Source organism: Xiphophorus hellerii, chromosome 18, assembly GCF_003331165.1.
Source record: "Xiphophorus hellerii strain 12219 chromosome 18, Xiphophorus_hellerii-4.1, whole genome shotgun sequence".
NCBI classification, from domain to species: domain Eukaryota; kingdom Metazoa; phylum Chordata; class Actinopteri; order Cyprinodontiformes; family Poeciliidae; genus Xiphophorus; species Xiphophorus hellerii.
In genome coordinates, this window is record NC_045689.1 from 8405362 (window position 1) to 8429414 (window position 24053).

The 24053-nt window shown below is 38.0% G+C and overlaps 1 pseudogene; it reads right to left on the reverse strand.

The window, feature by feature from the left end:
• Nucleotides 1–1999: 1999 nt before the first annotated feature.
• Nucleotides 2000–19344, reverse strand: LOC116707752 (high affinity cationic amino acid transporter 1-like; annotated as a pseudogene).
• Nucleotides 19345–24053: the final 4709 nt, after the last annotated feature.

Consider the following 24053-nt stretch of genomic DNA (forward strand, 5'->3'; position numbering starts at 1 on the left):
ATATTTCTCCCTCACCATCCCCCATAACCCAGCGACTCACCCTGCCACCTGCCTCCTGACAACCAGGAAGGACCTTCGCTGTGATGAAATCTGTACACTTGTTTTGACTGTGGACTGCAATAACTTGTAGTCTTCTGTGAAACTGAGGCTTCCTCTACATCAGGAGTTATCATCCTGAAGCAAAACAGAGATCAAGACCTACGTTTAGTGTACTTAGCTTCACTGGGTGGTTTGTGCAGGATTCTCATGAAATATTGAGGACGTATGAAAATGGAGGCACTAGTCTCCCTCCAATTTTTAATGCCTGAGTGGTCCTGATTTCTTTGTGTACCCACTCGAAGTCTGCAGCGTTAGGTGTGCAGATGGTTTGCTGTGTTAATGAATAAAAATGTAACATAAGCTATAAGCTTCAGGCCTTAGATGTAGACCGTATTTGTTCTTTGCTGTGACTGTCACATCTGGACTAACTCTGAACAGTAACCAGCTGAATCTGTCATCTTAGTTTTACTCATCTCCAGTCCTTCCTTTTCTAAATATAATACATCTATATTCATCATCCAAAAAGAAAAGGGAAGGAGGGATATTGCAAATTCAAACATTACAGATGAAAAACAAGATATGGATAACTCAGGATCTGACAGAATAAAGGTAAGCACACCTACAGGAAGGAGATATTATTCCAGGATGACTATAATCAAGCTGCCACTCCTAAAAAAACAATTAACCACAGCTTACACGTTATTACAGACACCAGCACCAACAGGCTCACCCGCAGCATCCCAGCAGATGCAGCAGCCTTCATCAATCCCATTTATTCCCGAGCCTGCGAGTGAGACTGAGACGAGCAGGACTCACCTGCTGTCCTTCAGGAGGAACGGAAACGCTTACCGGCTGGATTCTGCAAGTCCTCTTCTGAAGGGCTCCAAGGCGAAGAGAGGACGGAAGAGAAGCGAAGTATCGGGTGTTAAGGCGAGATGGAGAGGAATCAGTCTGCAGGATTGCTGGAAAATAGGGAGGAGGTGAGAAGACGAGAGGTGACGCTGAGGTGGGTTGCCACCTGCTGGTCCGAACCAGTAATTACACCCAATAACTTCACAAACACAAGATGAAGTACTGCTCAGAAGTAAATCACAGAGCAGTAATAATAATAAAACACTGAATATATCTTAGTACCTGTAGGGATGATTTTTCCTGGCAGTCTTTCAAAAATAATTTAAATTAATTTGCTTTGTTTGGACTTTGCCCTTTACTTTTTGTATTAAACCACTTAATGACATTTGAATTGTTGAAATATCTCATTGATGTTCTGTGAAAGCCAATGTAAATTGCTGTCTGCACAGTTTTGCACAGCGCACATCCCCTTAACCACAGCAGCCTCTTGGTGAAACATTATGGTGGCAGAATCGTGCTGTGGGGACGTATTTCTGTAACATATCTGTGCTACACACTGTTCTGAATTTTATCAATAAAACACCTCAAAAACATTTTTCTTTTCCACTTCCCAATTATGTCATTCTCCATTGGTCTATCTTTTCAAAAACACACAGACATTAATGTTTGTGGTTGTAATCAGACAAAATGTGAAAAAGTTCAGGGGCTGCTAAATTATCTCTCATAACAAACAAGGTCATGTCTTTACTTTTGCAGCCTTTTGTAGGAAAGTGGGGGAAACTGGCTTAATAAACAATATTCATTTGAAATGTTGAGGGACTTCACTATGAATGAGAGAAAATCTTTTCAGCAAACGTTTTCAGAAAGTCTGGAGACCTAATGATTAAGACTCTTTCAAAAAATTAGGAAAACAGACTCCTTAAAAGCATAAAGTACAGAGAGGTTGCACGTGCAGCGCAGCATAAGAAACATTTCAAGAGATTTAACTATCACATCACAATTATTAAAGTTAAACTTAATTTCAACTGTATTTTTTTTTCAATTTCAGTAATTAGAAGATCCGATACCATGTAAAAAAAATACAAATAAAATAAATAATGACGACAAATTTAGGTTTTAACATTCACCATCATTTATTTACAGAACCAAATAAATCCATAAACAGATGATGGACACAGAAAACAAATACTACCAGAATATACTGTAGATATTTACCAAAATGCTACAAAAAATGTAGGTTAATGTGTATAAACGAGCAACCAGCAAACTGTCCATTTGTCACATAGCATTTGAACACTGTACCATAGTCTGCATGGTAAATACTTCAGCTTGGAAGGTGAAAAAAACCTTTACAAGCCAACCAAACTTGAGTAAATTTGGCATATTCCTTTATATTGTTATTGGTATTTACAACATGGATTTAAACAACTCTATGACGCACAATCACACAATCAACAAAATCTGAGCATAGTTACATTTTATGTACATTGTTGGTTATCTTACATGAAAGCCAGCACACTGACACTGTGACAAAGATCAACACAAAGATCTGTTAATAAATAGAGCAGTGTCCTGACATGGAACCATTTAATTTACCAGAATTGAATTCAAGCAGCAGACAAGTTAACGGAAGATAAGTAGAACCCAATATGAATGCTATTCATATTCAAGTTTATAGGTAAATCCATGGTAGAAATTTAAAATGGAAATTTTCTAATGCACACATTTCACCTAGTTGCCATTTTGACATGTAACATTCATGTTTGAGCTGCCTGGTGGGTCTTCACACAGTCACAGTAGCTTTCACTGTCATCATCAGTAAATTGTATCATACATAGCACAGTCCTGCTTCGGTTATGTCCAAATTAGGCATGTCCTAGTACAATCCCAAGCATTTGAAGAGGGTCCAGAGCAAGACATTTACATGATCGGTGTAGGCATCTATTGGTAAGCTTCACTCTTTATATCCATTAATTGTGTAAAGATGGTGATTTTATGTTAGCCAACCTCCCAGGAAACTGAGTTTTTTAAAAGTAGAGGAGATGAAGTTGCAAAATTGTTCCAGATTATTTTGTTGATCTAACAATCTGAATATTCACAAAGAATAAAAGTGTTAAAAATAATTTGCAATGAAGATCACCACAAAAGGAACAAGAGACTCTTTTGACTGTTGTAGCTTTGAGTGTGTCTATCATATCACTAGTTCTATATGCTGAACAACAGACAACTGTTGATGGTGGAGACAAGAATGCAGTTGAAACATAGATCATTAAATTTTATGATGATCAAAGCAGAGTACTAAGTTTATAAAACAGGAGAATAAACCTTTGAATGCAAGTTTCTTCTAAAATCAATCAGATATTTGCCCAAATTATCAACAAGTCACATCATAACTGAATCGACATGCTAGCATTAGCCTAGCATGTTCCACATGAAAGCACAGTTAACAGGAGAAATATGTAAGTTTACTAAAGATTGTGGCTGTAAGACATATCTCTAGACATGTAAGACTGACCTGCAGAATACCTAAAAGGTCAAAATATTGGCTGCTCTTGTGAAGAAATGATAATACAATGTCTGGAATATCACTGGTGAGTGAGTTAAATGCAACACAGTCACAGTGGTAATGCTAACCACGTATTACTGATGAAACATAATCAGAAACTTTAAAGCTACTAAATTTTGAAGCATAAGTTCAGCATTGATTGCTGGGCAAATGGCTCGAATGGTTCGGCCCTGTACTTGGGACGAAATTTTTTAAAGAGACACTTGTTGCAGTTGCTACAGCGAGTTTGAGAAGAGCAACTTAAGTGAGTTTTGACCACTCAAACAAACCTTGACCACAATAAAACTGTTCTTTCTGTTTAAATGCATATGCACAAAAATGTAAAAATGGTCCAAAAATAAAATTTTCCATTTTCCTAAAAACCGGATTTTCATACTCCAGAGCATACTTTATATACAGACAATAAACTGCATTGTCATCTCCTAACAAGTATCAAATGTTTAAAGAATCTCACCTTTAAAGTTGTGACATCTCTTTGGGAAAAAGACACTTAAAATAATCCCTCTCAAGTATCTGATAAAAACTCCATATTAGCAGCTTTGCAGGTTTCAGATAAAACGTGCAATTTCCCCTCAAAAAAACAACACTCATCTTTACACCCAACAAACTTGTGTAATTGATTCGGCTAATTTGCAATACGTTGACGCATTGCTCTAATTTGCGATTAGAGCAATGCGTATTGCTCTAATTTGAGCAGCTCATCGAAAGCAGCATAATGCATTTCTTTGAGATGTAAAATTAATGTATGAAGCAACTATTTTTTCAGTAACATGAATATATTGTTTTTCAATGCACCTAACACTTAATATATGTGTTAGGTGTTGTGGCAGAATGGCAGAGTGGGTGATTGTCAGCTCTGTCGATAATCTCTGTAATTCACAGTAAGCAACAGATATTAAAACATTAGGCTCTGAGTCTGTGAGCCACAGCTAATTCTGCACAACAAATGTATCACTGAAAATGTGTTTGTTGTTTTGGCAAGTTGTCAGTTCGGAGATAGAGAACTTTAAAAACAGACATTCAAGGATGCATGCATGCATGGATCTGTAGCGTTTTCTGTCCAGCTGTTTCAGAAAATCTCAACGTGTGTAAGCACTCATTTCCTCATCAGTCTCTCCGTCTCGAGTGCAGTTTGGTGTGTTCAAGGACTCCTTCTCTCTGGTCATTGGCTCTCCTTTTATTGAGCAGGCATCAGACCTGGTCGCCTCTGCACTGTTCCGAAAGCCATAGAGGAAGTAGATAAAGATACCTGCAGTAGTGGAGGAATATCAGGTCAGAGAGGTCAGACTATACTTAGAAAAGCTGGCAGAAAATGTTGCACTCTTGAGACCCAGTACCTATCAACATCCAAATGGTAAAGCGCAGCCAGGTTCCTTTATTGAGCTGCATCATCAGGTAGATATTGACAAACATGCTGATGATGGGAATGAAGGGCAACAAGGGAACCTGTGGAGAGAGAATCCATTTCAAAAGGTGTCCTTAAAAAACTCCTTCACAAAAACATAGTTCTGAAATCTATCAAGATAAATGGAATGAATGGCTTCATGTATCTAGAAGGAAATCTAGCAAAAGAAGTGAGAAGAGCAAAAAAAAGATTTCACGGTTAGGTTTCTATATATCATCACTGGTTAAATAAAGTATTAATAAAATATTCAAGAAAAACCTTAGTCTGACTTAGATTGTTCAAAAACTGTCATTTGGGTTCACCCTCATCACTGAAAGGGAGTTGCACAAAAATCTTCCTGTAGTGGTACTAGTGGGTATTACAGGCCCAGTGTGAAAGCTTAATAAATATTTGACATTTGCAAAGTTTTTCTAAATAAACAGAAGTTCTGTGCTCTTCAAAGCAGCTGCCCAACACAAAATATCAGTGATGAGAGGAAAAGGAAGAAGGAAGCAAAACACTTTCAGAGAGCTGTTTTTCTCAGTTGATATAAAGTAATACATGTTGACAGTCGAACTAAAGAATGGAAGACTAATCAAATTGCCTGAACCAAGACAAATCAAGACCTGCATCTGATCACCAAGACAGGCCAAAACCTTTGTGCACAAGCTGCAACCACACCTATACAAATATGACCTTCACTATAATACTATGCTCTAATCCATACACCTAAATGCAATGTGAGTAGTTTACAAACCAACACCCTGATCTGACAAAGGCTCCTTATTTTGTTTGCCAAGTCTCCAAAATAAATTGTAGAAAACAATAATTGAGACTTCTTATAGGTTTATTTCAAAACTGACATTGTTCTTGCTACTCCATTATCAAAAATTTGGGGAATGCGTGACAAATAGTGATACTATCAACATGAACCCTGGATGGCTTACTAATTGAATTGCTTCTGAAAGCAGTTGGGAGCACTGAGTTTGAAATTCTTGTTTACCTCTGCTTTACTTCAATAATATACTGCGATGGTGCTGTTTTGTGTTGGTCTATCACATAAAATGTCCCAAAAATACACAGAGGTTTGTGTTGGTAACATTCCAGAAATTGAAAAGGTAAAAGCAACAAAAAATTAGCAAAAGGTTAAAGTTCAAACTCACCTTAAAGGCCAGCTTGGCTTTGCTTTGAGGCTGCCTGAATATAACAACTGGTGAGAAGTACAATAGCCGCCATGGTAACACTCATCAGAATCACTGCCCAGGGGGCCAGAGTTTGTTGAGAAGCAACAACACTGAAGACACACATCAGAACAACTGGAGGAGAAAAAAAAAGGAGACCTCGTCACGCTCTGGGCCAGTTCAACATGAATTGTTCACTTTCATCCTCCTCCATGGCTCACCAAGTATGCTGGTGCAGATGTTGACTGTACGACCAGACAAAGGAGAGGGTTCAGGGTTGGACGGGGACAGGAGATTCTTGATGCTGACCGTATCTTCTGGTTGAGGAAAGACATCAGAGTTCCCTTCGCTGTAAGACTCCGGCTCATCCTGGGTGTTGGCCATCTCATAGGCCGTACTCAGCTGCTCAGGCTGGTACCTTCACATGACAGGCGAAACAGAGAGCAGACAAGTCACTAAGGATGGGGAGGCGGGACTTAAAGATGAGGTAAAATCATTCAACAATAAACAAATTTTATATCTTTTAAAAGCAAGAACTGGGTGCGTGAATACAAAATCTAGCTCATTGTAGATTGTGTTATAATCTAGTAGACTTAAACTTATAAATATATGCTGAGATGGAGGGAGCAGGCCAGAGAACTAGGAGAAAATCAAGAACTAGGAGAAAATACTTAAACAATCTAGCCTTTGAGTATGTGCTAAAGTTTGAGAATTCTGAGAGTAGTCCTTTAAATGTTCAATTTCTAATCTGAGAATTCATTTATTCTCATGGCATATATCTAAACTTCAAAGTCAGGAGTATTGCATATTTCTTGGAATTTGGTTTTGGTTACATGTCTAATAAAACACGGTGAGAAAAATAACTACCTGAGTATCAACACACAGGCAGCAACCAGAGTATAGGCCATCAAAGTGCCAATAGACATGAGGTCCACCAGGTCCTTTAGCTCAAACAGGAAAGCCATCATAGCTGCGGGGCACAGAGGAGAAAATACACATCAGCAGAGTAATTTCAACAAAACACACAGCAGAATTAGATTAAATATTATTGACACAGTATTTTAATTAAAATAAAGTCTAAAAATAAAGCAGAAAACTGCCAATCTATTACTGTAAAGATCAAATACATTTACAACTATGTGTGATTTTTCCCCTCCCTCCTTCTTCCACATGGGGGCACTGTTGACTTTGGCTTTATCTCGGCCACCTACCAGACATCAGCCCTGCCACCAAGGATGGAGACGATGGGCGTCTTCCTCTTGCTGACATGAGCCAGAAACGAGAAAATCACCCCGTCACGAGCCATAGCAAAGATAATGCGTGGCAGCGGAAACATGGAGCCAAGGAGGCTACGTCGTGGATGAAGGGAGGAGGAGGAGACTTTAGAACGTAGCTGTTGTTCCACACGAGCCCTCAAACATTGTCAGCCCAACAGAAGAGCTGCTGCGTCAGCTAAAGTTTGCTGCCTTTGTGCTGCGTTTGCATGTTAGGTGTTGAGGGGCCTGCTTCGCCACACGTCGTGCAGCATTCTGCCAGTTAGTGAGTTTAGGGTGTGAGCTCACCTGCGACTATGCCGGAGGTTACTGTAGCTGTTAGCGGGGTTTTGGTTCGCGTGCTGATTTTAGCCAAACATTTGAAGAGCAGGCCATCCTCCGCCATGGCCCAGATCACTCTTGGCATTGGGAACATGGAGCCCAGCAAGCTGATTGGTGCAGGGAGGGAGAAAAGAGCATGCAATGTCAAGGAAAACACATACACACACACAGCTCAGATATGTATATGTATGTTAGAACAAGCATATAATGTGGGCCATTTATGTCTCAACAAAATCATTTTATTAACATTTTACTGTATGCTTGTTAAAGAGCTATCAAAAATTGATTGTTGTATCTTTATGGCTGACTAAGCTTTTTGTTAGTTTTCTGTGAGTATATCATGTAAACGTAAAATATGCACCACTGGAACTTTTGCATAATTCCCGAGTGTGGTGTAAATTTGGATCTACCCAACTGTGGTCTATGCAATTACTTTAATAAGAGCAAAAAATGTATTTCACTTATTTTTTATGGTTCCTGAGCAACTCCAGTTGTTTTTGAAGTATTTCATATTCTCCCTAGGCCTCCATGCAGGGCTTTCTGCGTCTCCACATGGGGTACTGCTATTCTTGAATAAATGTGGGAACTAATTGTTTAAAGCTAGACATTAATATTCAATCGAGAGACTTAAGAGGTAACATAAAACTCAGAAACACATATGTACCTCAGAAACAAACAAAAAGGAAGGAATGAAAAAAGGAGAGAAAGAAACAAACAAGGAAAGAAACCAAAAAGCAAAGAAACAACAAAACAAAGAATGAAACAAAGGTTCATACTATTTTTTTTCCATATTTATCCACACATTGAAAATAGTTAAATTCCATATTTTTCCAGAAATTTGACCTTGTAGTAAATACTACAAGGATCATTATTTACTTTCAGAATCTAAATGATTTAAAATTTGCATTTATATATTGTACCAAAAGCAGACAAAATGTTTCTAACTAAGACAATCTTTCTAATCTGTCACCTGCCGCATACACCCCAGTCCTTCCAACCTACTATTCTTTAACTGCAGCTTGTTGGCTACCAGCGAGTAAAGCATTATGTAAAAGAATTCACTACTCAGAGTAGCTGAAATGAATTATTCATTTTCTAAAGATTCCTGCTGAACAATTACGCGCCCTCTGTGGCTTCTCATGCTGAGAGGCAGTAGGAGACCCACTTACCTGGTCGACAGAGCACATAAAGAGCCAATGGCTTACTGCATAAGTGGCTCCCTCCCAGCCTACATACTGAAAGGCCACTGGAAGAGGGCTGTTCTTGTCCAGCAGGTAGTACGGCATCATAACAGTGAGAGCCGCCGAAACGCCGAAGTAAGCCACAAAACAGATGAGGAGAGAGGCCACGATGCCGATGGGAATGGCCCTCTGGGGGTTCTTCACTTCCTCTCCTGAGGGGGAAATAAACAAAAAACGATATGTCAGGTAACAGAGCTCGTGTGTGTACTACCCATGTTAATGCATTTGCTGTCACCTGTAGTGGCAATGCAGTCAAACCCCACAAAGGCATAAAAACAGGTAGCAGCACCAGACAAGACTCCTGTCCACCCGAACGGCATGAAGCCGCCTGCACCAAGACTTCCATTTTTAGGGTGGGGAAATGTGGTACTGGAAGTAAGAACAAAAAGTACTTATTTACTTTATGAAGATAATTAGAGATGGTAATCATGATACACTGATCTTTATTGAACCTACTTATAGGTGGCGTTTCCAGTGGCATTGAGGATCTTTACAGGGTCCAGTTTCCAGTTTTTTAGGTCTCCTTTAACCAGTCCAGAGATGATCACAAACAGCAGGACAAGCACATTGATGCAAGTGAATATTTTATTCACCATGGCCGATTCTTTGACTCCAAAACCAAGCAAGGCTGTGAAAAGTTGAAAAGGAAAAAATATGATAGGATATATGACAGAAACAATGGGGGTGGAGGGAAGAAACCTTGTAATTTTTAAGCCCATTGTTTACGCAAAAATAAGAAAAAATAAAGAAAAGAAAAGAAACAAGAAAAGAAGGAATGACAGATGGATGGATGTGAAACTGAAACAATTAATCAGATTAATCGTGACTAATCGTTTAATGGAATAATTGTCAACTAATTTAGCAATTGATTAATCGTCAACTGGAGTATACAGACTCAAAAAAGCAATTTGCTAAAGCAATAACACACTCAGAGCAGTAATTATGCTAAAGCTGTAAGTAGTTGAAAGAGACATCTTCAAAATGCAACAATTTTTTAATGCAATTAATCGTCAAAATAGTCAATAAAAGAATCGATTAGTAAAATATTTTTAGGTTGTAGCCGTAGATGGATGGATAATTAAAGGAGGGATGGACAAATGGAAGGAGGGAGTGATGAACGAATGGATGAATGGGTACAACGTTTAGATGGTAGAACATATATATAAAAAATAGAAATACAACGAATGTTCTATACTAAGTTGTCTTTCTTATTCTGATCCAGGAATGAAAAATCGAATTCCTTATTTTTCTAAACATATCCACACTGTACCGGAGTCATGGAAAGAAATTATTGTGTCTAACCTGTCAGAGAGAGTATGATGAAGACAGCAAACATGTCTGGATATTCTGCCAGCCATGGTATATTCATTTTCATGTATTGATTGCAAAATTTTTCAATGTGCTTTCCGGTGAGATCATCAAAGGTGGCGCTCCAAGCCCTCGCCACACTTGAAGTTCCTGCACAGAGAAATCTTCAGGTAATTCACAAATCAGAGATTAGCAGCCAGGTCTTTCCCTTTCCTGTTTCTAAGTGATCTCACCAATGACATAGGAGAGAATGAGGTTCCAGCCCGAGATATAACCCCCCAGTTCTCCCACCGTCACATAGCTGTAGAGGTAAGCTGATCCGGTTCTTGGGACACGGGCTCCAAACTCGGCATAGCACAGACCAGCTAGCACGGAAGCTAGCGCAGCGATGAGAAATGAGACGACGATGCAAGGTCCAGCGTTTTCACGAGCAACGGCACCAGCGAGCACATAAACACCGGCACCCAATGTGCTCCCAACGCCCAGGGCCACCAGGTCAAAGGTGCTGAGGCATCGGGCCAGCCGGGTTTCGTCTGTGCTGCAGTCCACAACCTTCACCCTCAGGAGCTGCTTCCCAATGCTTTGTAATTTAGCCAGAATCATCTCTGTTAGCGCCAAAGGGACACAAAAATACCTGTGGACAGAACAAGACAGGAATGGGGATGGGATTATGACACATCTGTAAACACAAGATATTCTGTTAAGCCTGTCACAATATCAAATTTTGCTGGATGATAAATTGTCCCAGAAATTATTGCGAGAAATGTTGTTTTCAGACCATTTTCAAGTGACATATTGGTAACGGCGTAAAAATGCAAGTTTGCCCTTTCAAAGTCCCACAACTTTAACTTTGTAAAGAACACTTCACAATGGAACTAAATGTATTTTAAATATCCAAAATAAAACACAATGACCACAAACCATAAATAAAATGAAAATAAAAACCACAAATAACCAAAACCATAAATTCTAGTTTATAAACAAATTTGCTCTTCAAAAAGTACCATTAGAATTTATCAAGCTCATTTTAATTTACTATGCAATTGATTATTACTACATGCTTATATTCAATGCTTATGACTTACAAAAATTATTCAAACCTAGTAAGTGTTCCATTTTCATTGGAAATCTTTATGACAGATCAAAAAGTAGTGAATGGCTGTCAAGCGAACAAAAAGTTATATAAGTTTTTTACCAAAAAATGCTTGAAAGTATAGTATGTAGTTGTATTTATTTGTATTTGCCACTAAAAGCATGGAACACAGCAAGCATGTGGAAGGAGACATTCTGATCTGGTCCAAAACAATAGTACTTATTGTCCCTTGTGTTGTTATCAAAGTGGTAACAAAAAATATTGTGATAAATCTTTAAGTCCATATTGGACTCTTTAAGTCCATTCCTACTGAAAAGGCTTGAATTTTCAATTACAGAAAATTGTGGGGGTGCTCATGGCAAATGTGTGTGACACTTTTCAGCATCTTATTTGTAAAACAAAAATTAAAACCCTTTATCATTTCTCTTCCACTCCCCAGTTGTACACTCATTTGTGCTGATCCTTTATATAAAGTCCTGATGAAAAGCATTGAAGTTTGTGGTTGTGACACGACACGACAAAATGTGGAGAGAGTGCAAAGATTTCACAAGGCACTGAATCCGTGCTCAGTGTAGAAAAGCATGACCCTAAGATCACATCTTTTTACCATCTATGGGCATTCCAGGAAAGAGGCTCATCAGTTTATTGTACTAATTTACAACATCCAATCAGGCTTAATGCCACAGATCCAGCATTTAATCTGAAAATGTCTAGGGCAGCTTCCTGTTTAATGAACACACCTCATTCAAAAATCAGTGACAGATTGACGTGTAATGTCCACACCTAAAATATGGGTGAACTAACTATTTGAATATCTCTTATTGTAAAATATGTTCCACATTTAGTTTTCTTAGTTAGTCCCAGTTACATCAATTATGCTCCGTTCCTCCAGAAAGCTAAATTAGCTTCTTTCAAATTTGTTTGAGCTTACAGCTTTATTGTAGTTTTCTTGTAAAATATCAATTACTAAGGGAGCTAACATGTACAATATTCCTGCTACTGAAAAGAGTTAAAATGGAAGGGGACAATGTCTGATCAACAGAAGCGGCTAAACAATTGTGACACTACAGTCATTCCTTCAAGCTTCTGCAAAAACAATACATCAGCAATTGAAATGATAAAAAAAAGTACTCACTTCCGTTTTACAACAAAATCAACACAGGTTCCTGACTTTCACTGCTGCCTATACTCTCACAATGCTCCCAAGCTTGATTGTCCAGATGGCACATCACCTTACCACCAGCTTTAGATGACATATTTACACTCAGGGGCTTGACATGTGACACAGATGCCAATTTGTGTACAAACCATTCAGGTATTTGGTGTACAAATAGAACAGTGATATATCACATGGCCTCAGACGCAGCTGTCTTGACACCAATAAACCCCCCTTCCTCTTCAGAGACCATTTCAAGTTCATATGTAGATAGAGGCAACCTAATAGGACTATTTCTTTTTGTTATAGCAGCAACATCTAGAAACTTATATCAAACAAATCCTGAGCAGATTTTAAATGTTATGTTCATGTGGTCTAAAAAATTTATTGGCAAAACATCCCTTAACATTTTGATGGGTTTTTTTTCTTCTTGAAAGGATACTGTTTGATTTTGAAGGTTTAGAACAAAGCAGAGAGAATAACATGCCTGTGTACAAGAAATGCACGATATATCGGCACTAACATCAGTATCGCCAAGTATTAGTCATTTTAATATACGAGTATCTGACTGATAAATAAAACAGATATTACAAAAAAAGTTTATTTCTATCTCGTTTTTGGAGGGGGCAGGAAGTTAGTCGTGGTATTTGTTTGCTCATGTGACAGTCATAGTAATGCAGTGCAGGATTGTGGAAATTTAACTGAAGCAGAGAAGCAATAACATGGTTGTTTTTTAAGGTTTTTAAGGGGTAGTGAAATGGTCATTGGCCTATAGCAGCAATATTAACCTAGGATATCAGTATTGGTCCAAAATTTTATATCTGTTTATCTATCCTATACAACATTTATAGTCTGGGATTTGACTAAGTATAGGCCAGTCTGAAATGCTCCTAGTATAAGTTTCAGTAAAGATACTGTGGTAACTTTACCATAGTATTTTTGCCAAAATATATGCAATTTACAATTTCTCAGGATGAAATTTTAATATTTGTAATAAAAAATTGTGGTATTATATTGTTGCCTTATTATCTATTTCAAGCAGTGAACAAACCTCAGTTGAAGCCAAACAATTTTAAGGTGCGTGCCCAGGTCGTACTGAACTGTTACACTGACCCATATGCAGTTGACAAAACAAACTGAACCAAATAGCCAAATATAGACACTAGGGAAAAAAATCAAATGGAAAAAAAAAATCTGGAAACTATAAGTATTTCCTTCTCCTGAAGCTAAAATAGGCTAGCAGGAATGTTTCCTTATATGCTGCTGGTGATTGGGATCATTAGCCACATCTCTGTCCAGGAAAAAAAAATAAAAATAGGAGTGTTGTGATGAGTCAGTGGCTCCGAATTAACAACACAGATATACAGCAGAATGAACATGACGTGGTGTGTCTTAGCTGAGCTAAAAAGGGCGGGTGGGAAGGATGGGACACTGCCCTCATCTCAGCCAATCTCTGTGCTGATGACTCGTATCGGCATGTGCATGAATTTAGGAAAGCAATTGGTCCCACAGTCTTTAATGTTTGCCTGCAGGCACAATACATTTACTCCTTCAAATGACTTTTATACCGACAGTCACAGTTAGGCCTCAAAGACAACTTCTAAAAGCAGATCAGCTAAGTAATGAATAAATTACAAAGTAATTACTCATTTGATTAGATTCTCTTCATGTAAACATTGGTTTCAGGCAGAAGTTTTTGAATATAAAGGGGATGTGAGTGGACTGGAAGTGTACACACAGTGCCTGCTCACTGGTGCTCAGAGTGATGATGCAATGTTGACATACCATAACTACTTCAAGTTTTTTTCCAAAGGTTTCAAGATAATTACCAACATGCTATCATGCTTTACACTTTACAGTGCCTTGTATTCGCCTAGCACCTGGCGCCTAGTATACCAAGTTTTGCAGCATTAAAACCACAAACTTCAATTCAATTTATTGGCACTTTATGAGACAGACCAACACAAACTGGTGCATATTGTGAAGTTGAAAGAAAACACACATGTTTTAATGCTTCCACAAACACAAATCTGAGAAGTGTCTCATGTATTTGTCTTTAGGCCCCTTTTTCTCTGATAAACCATCTGTAAATGAAAATGTGGCTACTGCAGTCATAGCTAAACACTCTCTTAGTTAATAAATGTGGTGATAATCAGAACCATATGCTTTTTCGGTTAATATATGCACTATTGTAATTGTTAATGCATTCCTTCGAGTTTTTGGCAGGAATGTAACTCCATACACCATGGTAACTAAAGGAGCTGCAAAGTTCCCAAGCTTTAATGAGAGAACATATTGACAGAAACAATCGGCATCATGCATTAAGAGAGTGTCAAAAATAAATTAATTCTTGGGAAAAAGCCAAAGTTAGGTTTTCACTATAGCACAAGCCATGGGGGGCACACAGCAAACATATGGAACTCCACAACTGAAGGTTTGGGCTTTCATGCAAGTATTATGCAAGACACCATGTTGAAAGGTAGCATTATCCTGGGAGGTATAAATGCTAATCAGACTCCATGGGAAGGTGGAAGGAGCTGTTCTTCCATTTTCCAAAAGGTCCTGATAGAAAACGTGTTAAGGGCTGCAAAAGACTAGAGACTAGGGTGAGGATTTACATCCTTCCAGGTGAACAACCCTATAGCCAGATCTACAAGTGAATGGCTTAGTTCAAAAGATATTCATGAGTAAAGATTGCCAACTAGGACAACACAACTGAGAATCTATGACAAGACTCCATGTCCATGTTTTCTACCCAATATCACTGAACTTGAGCTAAATACGAATGGACAAACATCTTAGTCTCCTGGTACAAGCACATGAAAACAATATGAAGACTTGTAGATATAACTGCAGTCAAAGGTAGTTCCACACCATATTGACTCAATGACAGCTGAATACAAATTGCAATGTTTACATTTTTATTTCTAAAAAAATATTCAAAAGTACGCATCTTTTTTTCTTTCTACAGTTTTCCCAGTTTTGGGTTATGTTGCAGCATACATTTCCAACAGAATAAAAAGGTTAAAGGAGGCAAGGCAAACTACAGCACAAAATAACACACAGAAACTTAATCACATATCTCCTCATGTATCCTTGATAAGTGCCTGACCTCTTGGTAATAACCCTGCCTGTAGCATTGCTCCAAAAATATATTTAAAAAAGAACTATTAATTTTATGGTTCCTTGTCTGGTGGCAACACTGCTTATTAGGGGAATTAATTACTACCTTGAATGTATTTGTATTTATTTTAAGAACCTTGGTAAGGCTAATTAACCGTTATGACAAAAACTCTGAACTTTGAGTTATTTGTTAATTTCTTCATTGTAGTAATTTTCAAACTCAAGTTGTAGAAGCAAATACAGAATCATCATAGCAATAAATTTAAAAACAAATAATTAGTCGATTCATTTAGGGCTGAAACGATTCCTCGAGTGATTCGAGTACCTCGATTATTAAAATTCCTCGAGGAAAATTTGTCTGCCTCAAAGCTTCGTTAAGTTATATTTTATTATTTAGCGCACCATGTTCCGGCCGGGTTATTACTGGCATTGGACAGCGCTCTCACTTCCGCCTGAGTTACTGATGAAAGCTAAGTGTTAGCAGCATAACGTCCAGTTTTCAAATTCGGCCTGAGAGGATTTTATTGATTGATGATAATGTCCGGGTCTTAGTCGTTTTTCAGGGGACCAATACGCATCCTTAAAATGATGGGAGCGAAGCTTGGAGTACGGCAGCTTTTCTCCTCTCGGAGCTGCTGCCTGGTGGCGGTTCAGAGCGAATGGTGGGGACGAGCGCCGTAGGTGTATTTATACAGGTGAGCGGATAGACTGAACTCTGCGGGCGGCTGCGCATTATTTTATTAATGTAAGTGTACCTTTACGGACGAACCGGAAAATATATTTCATATCATCCCGGTCTCAACAAATGGGTGGCGAAGCGCATCGTGGCGACACGTAGCTGGTAGATGTTTCTGTGTGTGACGAACAAAGATGTCAAATCCCGTCGCTAACATGAACACAAAAGCTATAAATGTCTGGGCAAGGTGAGAGTTCATCTATTAAATTGACTGAAGATGAATACATAAACGAAAATCTGGAGTATTGACATTTTTTTTTCTAAGCATATTTGTGAGCCTGCCTCTTTATTATTACATTGAATATAATTTCAGATTTTTGTATAACTTTTATTCAGCTTAACTTAAAAAGTGAGCTATTGTTGTTACAGGTTAATTTTCTAAACTACAAAACAGTAATTGTTAGGGATGCTTAAATATGAAAAAGTGGACTGATGTTGATATCCGATAGTAACTCTGCTGTTATGTTAGATTTACCAATGTTTTACTGTATCTTTTTTTATCCGATTACTCGGTTAATCGTAAGAATAATCGATAGATTACTCGATTACTAAAATATTTGTTAACAACACCCCTAATTTCATTCCCTCTGACAAAAAGACATATTTCCAGCCAAGTTTTAGGATAAGCATGGGTTCTGTTGGGAGAAAGAGGGACTGATGCAGATGCTGAATTTAAGAATTCTGTTACTCCAATTTGAATTCTGTTTTCCTTTTACAAAGAATCAGGATGCTATGATGATCTGAAATCTGACCGTCATAGTTAACTTTGGTGCATTCAGTCTCTGGAAGGCCAACGGTAAAATAAATCAACAAATATTGTCTGCAGATAAAATACATGAAAATGATTGCCTAACTGATTCTGAAATAATTATTAACCCTTTATTACACATATTATAACCTAAAAACCTTTGGCCGTCTAGGCTTTTTGTCTGGTTATTTTATGTTCATGAAATTCAGTCAGGGAAATGAAAATGTCCAGACCAACAAGCCTGAACACAAATTAAAAAGAAAGTGCTGAATCTTTGTGTCTTTTAAATTCATTGATCACTAGTTAAATAAACAACGTCAGTGCTGATTTCAAAGATGATCAAGTATGGACGGAATGAAAGTGCCCCACAAATAAACTCTGCTTCCGTCTCAAATAACTTTGGGTCGTCTCTGAAAATAATTAAGTTTCACAATGTAACACAACTGATTTAGAAAACAAAACGTTGTGATCTCAGTGACTTGGATTCCTTTCTAATTTACTGTAGATAAATTAAAACAGGTCCTAAACCTGCCCCAGAGAACAGGAAGTTTAATTCATACGTGTTTTGGGTTCACGTGAGTTCATCCGCCAGAACTACAGCTGTGAAGCGCACTCCTATAAAAGGAAATGTTCCTCCGCCTGCAGTGCTCACACTTTTTAAAAGTGTAAACATCAACAAAACTTCTTTAAACTTGCCTCGATGCTTAGGTTTCTTGACAATTTACACCACACTCTGAAACTTCAAAGTCTGCTAATGTGAAGAGTGGATCTTCTCTGAGATGCCCTGAAGTTTTATTGCATCAGCCGGATGATCCGTTCGTCCTCTCGGAGTCCATGTGCGCTGCTTCCTTATTAACAACTGCAGCGGGAGCGTGGCTCAGATGAAACCCGCGCGGCTGCTGAGTTTTTCCCCTCCTCTTTCATTCGAAAACAGAATAATTAACAATCACTTACTTTCAAATCAGCAACAAACAGCTTTAGTTTTCCCCCTTCAGGAAACTGACAGATGATTCCGTAGGAAGGGCACGCGCATGGAGGTGTTCAGTACTCTCTCTCACACACAGACAAAAAAAAAAAAACAGGAGTCCACCCACCCAGCTGTCGGTGGCGCCTGTGGCTCCACCCGATGCTGTGCGCTGCAGGTGATTCGCACAGCCGCTAGATGGCGCGGTTCACAAGTTAATGCTCCTCCAGGGCGTCCTTAGGATCTCTGAGGTACCTAGGATGGAGATCAGAGCACAGCGTGTCCTCCGGCCATGTCTCACTTTTAAAAGTACCCCTATAGCCCATCAGTATGCGTGCCTTCACATCTGTCCCTGCTGTTCTTTTCAACGCTGGATGATTATGAATTTCTTGTGAAGTTGTAAAAGACTCTGTGGGGGGAAACAAAGCTGCTACGCTCCATTCTCCCAGTGTCCTGCTGTGGCTGAGTGGTGGTGATCCTCTTATCCCAGCCTGGATCTTCATAGATAACATAAATCTACATCAGGATTTAGGTTTGTCTACACAACTTTTACAGCATTTAATGCAAAAGTCACTATTACACTCATAGGCCAATTTATTAGGAACACCTGACTAGTAATGAGTTGGACTTCAGTTTGCCTTCATCACCACCTAATTTCCTCATGGAGTACATTCCTCAAGGTGTCAGAAACATTGCTCTGAGATTTTGGTCAGTATTGACATGACACCGTCACACAGTCACTGCAGATTTCTCTGGCGATCCGTGATAAGGATTTGTTCCACAACTTTACAAAAGTTCTCTGTTGGGATAGGGTCTTGTAACTGTGCTGCAGGTCACTGGAAACTAGTCTGAGATTATTTGAGCTTTGTGACAGAGTTCAGTATGTTCCTGGAAACAGTCCTCAGAAGACAGAGATGCTGTTAAAATAAAGAGATGGACAATTTGAGCACCAGTGCTTCGATATGGTTAGGGTGTGCCAAGAAATTATACCAAAACCACCATCCTGATCTGTTGATACAAGACTCACTGAATTCATTCTTTCTTGTTGTTTACATCACATTTTGACCCCTTCCATCTGAAGGTTGCAGCAAAAATCAAGACTTCAAATTGTTTAATGTCCAGTTCTGGTGAACCTGTATGAATTACAGTATGAATTCCACAGCAGATGTGGTCTTCTGCTGTGGTAGCTCACCTGCTACAAAGTTTGAAGTGTTGTGTGTTTATCGTATTCTACATACCATATATGGGCTACTGTCACATTCTTATGCCAAATCAGTTTGTCACTTTTCTTCCGATCTTTAACATCAACAAGGGAATTTATCCACATAAGTGCTGCCCAATTGATTTTACATACAGGAGCAGGAAAATAGGTGGTATTTACTTAAATTTATGCAAACCAGTTGCCTCAAAAGATTAAATCACTGCAACATATAAAAGACAAGTGTAGTTACATTGTGTGATTTTGGCAAACAATATTTTAAAACTCATCCAAAATATTATTCTCCGCAAAACTTCTTTTATTATATTTGAGTTTGTGCAACAAACAACAAAAGAAGAAAAAAAAACTATATAAAACCTGAATGGCCATTCAGTTTGATAAATATTTACACAGACCATCATTCAATAAATTGATAGAAATCCAAGTGCACACATCAAAACATCAAATCTAAATAAATAATATGAACTGTATTAAATATTTTAATACAGACTGATGGTTTACATTGATCATTTATAAGCTTTAGTAATGGAAAATTCAACAACTACAGGTGTACTATATTTTGTTAGTGAACACACTCCATTATTTGTAAGATAATGGATGGAGGGAAAGCATCATTAGGGCCAAGAAACATACAGCAAATAAGTCAGAGACAAAAGTAGTGGATAATTTTAAAGGTAAAAAAAACAATTCCCCATGTTGTGACCAACTCTTGGAGCATGGTTGTGCAGTGTAAAAAAAAACTTTCAACTTTGGGGAAAGTTGAAAGTTAAATATGAGTAGCCTCACCTAGGCCTGTTTAGTCTCTGTCACATATTCTTAAGAAATAAATTTACAGATGAAGAACTTTTACTGACATGTATCACACTATGAAGTGTTAGAGAAAAAAAACCTATAAGAGTTTAGTTCTTATAGATTCATTTTTTTTTTTTTTTTTTGAATGGATGAAGGAAATCACAAACGCTGCACTGACTAGTTGTGCTACCATAAATAATGCAGAAAAACTATGTTTTCTTTAGAGGTACAGTACAGACCAAAAGTTTGGACACACCTTTTAATTCAATGAGTTTCCTTTATTTTCATGACTATTGACATTGTAGATTCACACTGAAGGCATCAAAACTATGAATAACACATGTGGAAATATGCACTAAACAAAAAAGTGTAAAACAACTGAAAATACCCCTTATATTCTAGTTTCTTCAAAGTAGCAACCTTTTGCTGTGATTACTACTTTGCACACACTCTGCATTTTCTTGATGAGCTTCAAGATGTAGTCACCTGAAATGGTTTTCACTTCATAGGTGTGCCCTGTCAGGTTAATAAGTGGGATTTCTTGCCTTATAAATAGTCATGAAAATAAAGAAAACCCATTGAATTAGAAAGGTGTGTCCAAACTTTTGGTCTGTACTGTATGTGTTTACTCTTTCGCAGGGACAGGGGCTTTTGTTCCCCCCTCACGACTGCTTCCTACACCCATGGACGCGCATATGGTGTGGTGAGTAGGGGAGGGCCACCTGCAAAGGGAATGTTTATTGCTGAACCCAGGGGCTCTGCTGCATCTCTTGAGACACAGAGTTAAAGTCAGAGGTATTACAACATTCTATTTAAATATGCTATATTGTATATTATGTAATATTCTGGTTAGTGATTATCTGTCATGTATTGTTTTCAAACTTTATTTGTATTCTTCTTAAAACTCATAGAGGTCAGAAGGAGTTTACCAAAACAAAGTGTCACAAAGATGGTGAGCAAATGTCCTGACCATCCCGAGATTCATCCTGTACTGGTGTTTAAATTCTACATACCAGAGAGAATGTTTTATTGCTGATCCCTTTTAATTGCATTCTTCCTAAACTTCATAGAGGTCGGAAGGAGCTTTCGAAAGCAAGGTGCCACAAAGTTGGTGAGCAAATGTCTTGACCGTCCCGAGTTTCATCCTGTGCTGGCCAAAAGCAGAGAGGTTTTTGTGCTACCATAAATAATGCACCAGGGGCTTTTACCCCCTCACACAGATGGCATGTTGAGCAGGGCTGGGGTCAGCCCCCTTCCCCCACTTCACGCTAGACTGTAGTACATGCTATATATATTGTTCTTGATTATCTAACACTTATTGTTTTTTCATACTTTAGTTGTATTACTCTTAAAACTCAGAGGTCATAAGGAGTTTACCAAAACAAAGCGTCACAAAGATGGGACTAACAGATGTCAAAGGAATGTTTATTTTGGGGGATGGAATGTTTATTTTATGGGGGGCACATCCGGTCACCGGAAATTAAAAGCAATTAATGATTAGGGTCATAAATCAGTCCACTGATTAAATTTTATCATAAGGGTGTCTATATATCTCTCTTACTACAACCATGCTTTCTTAAATTATTTTCTTTCTTCCCCGTTCTGATGCTTGGTTTTAACTTAAAAAAGTAATCTTCTTTTGTCCAATGTTTCTGCAATGTGATTGGCTGACTGGCTCTGCGTGTTAGCAAGCAGTTAATACAGTGAATCTTATAAAATGGATGGTGAGTGTAAAACCAACCATTTCAATACTTAATGCTTTTGACAATATGTCTGTAAACCAGAGAAGTAATTTTGTCTGCTTAGATTGTTGACATCAATTGGATTCTTTTATTGCTGGAATGACTTCCTCTTTTACTTGGACTACAGCTAGTACCATGTATCAAAACTTTATTGGAATAGAAGAAGCACTGCAGATTGCCTCATCTGACATTTTTAGATATATTATGGACTGCTACTCACCCAGTAGGCCAATTGTGGGTATCCTTGATGAATGGTAATAGGTGCTCTTAGGTGATTTTTGTAGCAACAAAGTTCTCAGGGAAGGAAGTGGTTCAAAAGACATATTAAATCAGATCTCTACTTCTTTCCGGCTCACCAGAAAGAGACATGTCTAGAGGGAAGTTCCCTCTTTATAAATGATCATCTAAATTAATGAAGCTAGTAATCTTGTTTCTTAGTAACATAGAGTCTAACTTTGAATCCCAAATATTTGTGCTGTGTAAAGACTAATAAGTAATACAGCTAGAAGAAAAAATATAACATGCAGTGCCACACAAAATATTAATACGAAAAAATTGTTCTACATTTGGTCATACAACTACCACAAACCTCAGCTTCACAACTATCTGCTGCGGAGAATATCATAAGATTCGCGGAAAATTTGATTAATCACCATTCCCAAAAGTTTTAGTAGACGAGACTGATATCGAGTTTTATAGCAAAAATAAAAAAAACGTGCAAGCTTCTGTAAACACAGAAGCCATGCAAGCACTTCAAAAGCTTCCGTTTGTGTCTGTTGTGCAAACCAATTACATTAAAGTCACAGAGCTGAGCATGCTTTAAAAACACATTTATTGATATTTTCAGACTCTCAAAGACTCTTTTAAGGTTCTGGAGGGAAAAGAACTGAAAAAGGGGTTTTGCATGATAAAGAACATTATCCCAAGTTACAATTCAACTTCCTAATCAAAACAAACTGAAGTCATAAATTAATTATGCATGTGTTCAGTTTGCACATCATAAAGCCAACTAAATGCAAAAACAAAATACTGTCAAAGCTTGTTAAAAGATGAAAAGCTTACCAAAATCTGTATAAGAACTAATATGTTTATTTGTGGGTTCACAGTTTAACTCTGTACAAAAAAGATTTACATGCTAGAAATTTTTTTAAGTGCATACCGTACAGCGTCCATCTCTTTATTGCTCACCCATGAAAACGTGCCACCCGTTTAACAGATATGTTTAAAAGCATCAATGATTGAGTCTCCATGAAAATATGTAACCATCACCTTGTAATTAATAAGTATAAAATACAAATTTAACTTATTCGATTAAATTACTGAAATAATACAAAGCTGTGTCTGTATTTGTGGTGGTAGCTTCAAATTTTAAGAAATGTTTAGAAATTATTTTTGAAATTTTTCAAATATTCTCCAATTTTAAAAAATATATATATAAAAAGTAGAAATGTTAGAAGCAACAAATTTGGAGGGAGCACTCTTTTAAAAGAACAGCAACCACAAAAAATCTAAAATTGTTAGTCTAAATGGAATAAGATTTCATGCTGTGTGTAACAGGTGTTCAAAGCTGCAGGAGCTTATTGTTCATAAACGCCATGTACCATTCCCTCAAAAAGCTACACTGGGAGCGATGTGTAATATAGAGGTACAGCAAGCAACCTGTATACAGATACTATTAGTTCTCAATGCAGCTGCCCAGCTGGTTTGATTCCTGACCTAGTGACCATTGCTGATTATCTTCCTGTCTAAATATTGCAAATAAAACTGGATGTTTCTCATAACTGCAGAGAGAGGTGTCCATGCTGAAAGATCGACTTTACACTTTTAAAAGTAAAGATGCAAAAAAATGATTCCAAACAATCCATACAAGTGAGTCTTGATTTTAGATGTGGCCATCTGAGGGCAGCTAAGTGTTTTGTGTTAGCATTTACTCAAACATGAACAGATTTTACAAGATGGCATTTAGAAATGCTCTGGAGGAAGTAAACTGCATCTAAGCAGATTTTTCAGGCACTAGGTGTTCCCTGCTGCTTGGACTGTATTATCCTGCAGAGAAAGGGGAGCTGTAGGATAGCGTACAAAGTGTAAACCCCTTTCATCACTCCATTCGGTGACATCTGCCATTGGATGAAACTGTATTTGAGCAGCAGCAGTTAGCACAGTGAAAAACACTCTCTGACTGGTGCAGTCTCATGGGCTAGACAGACACCATCCCCTCCGTGTCTGTCACACCTCCCAATTTTGATGACATGACTCCTGTTTAGAAATTTATTCATGAGGGCAAATAAGGAATGCAATTCAACAAAGTATTACA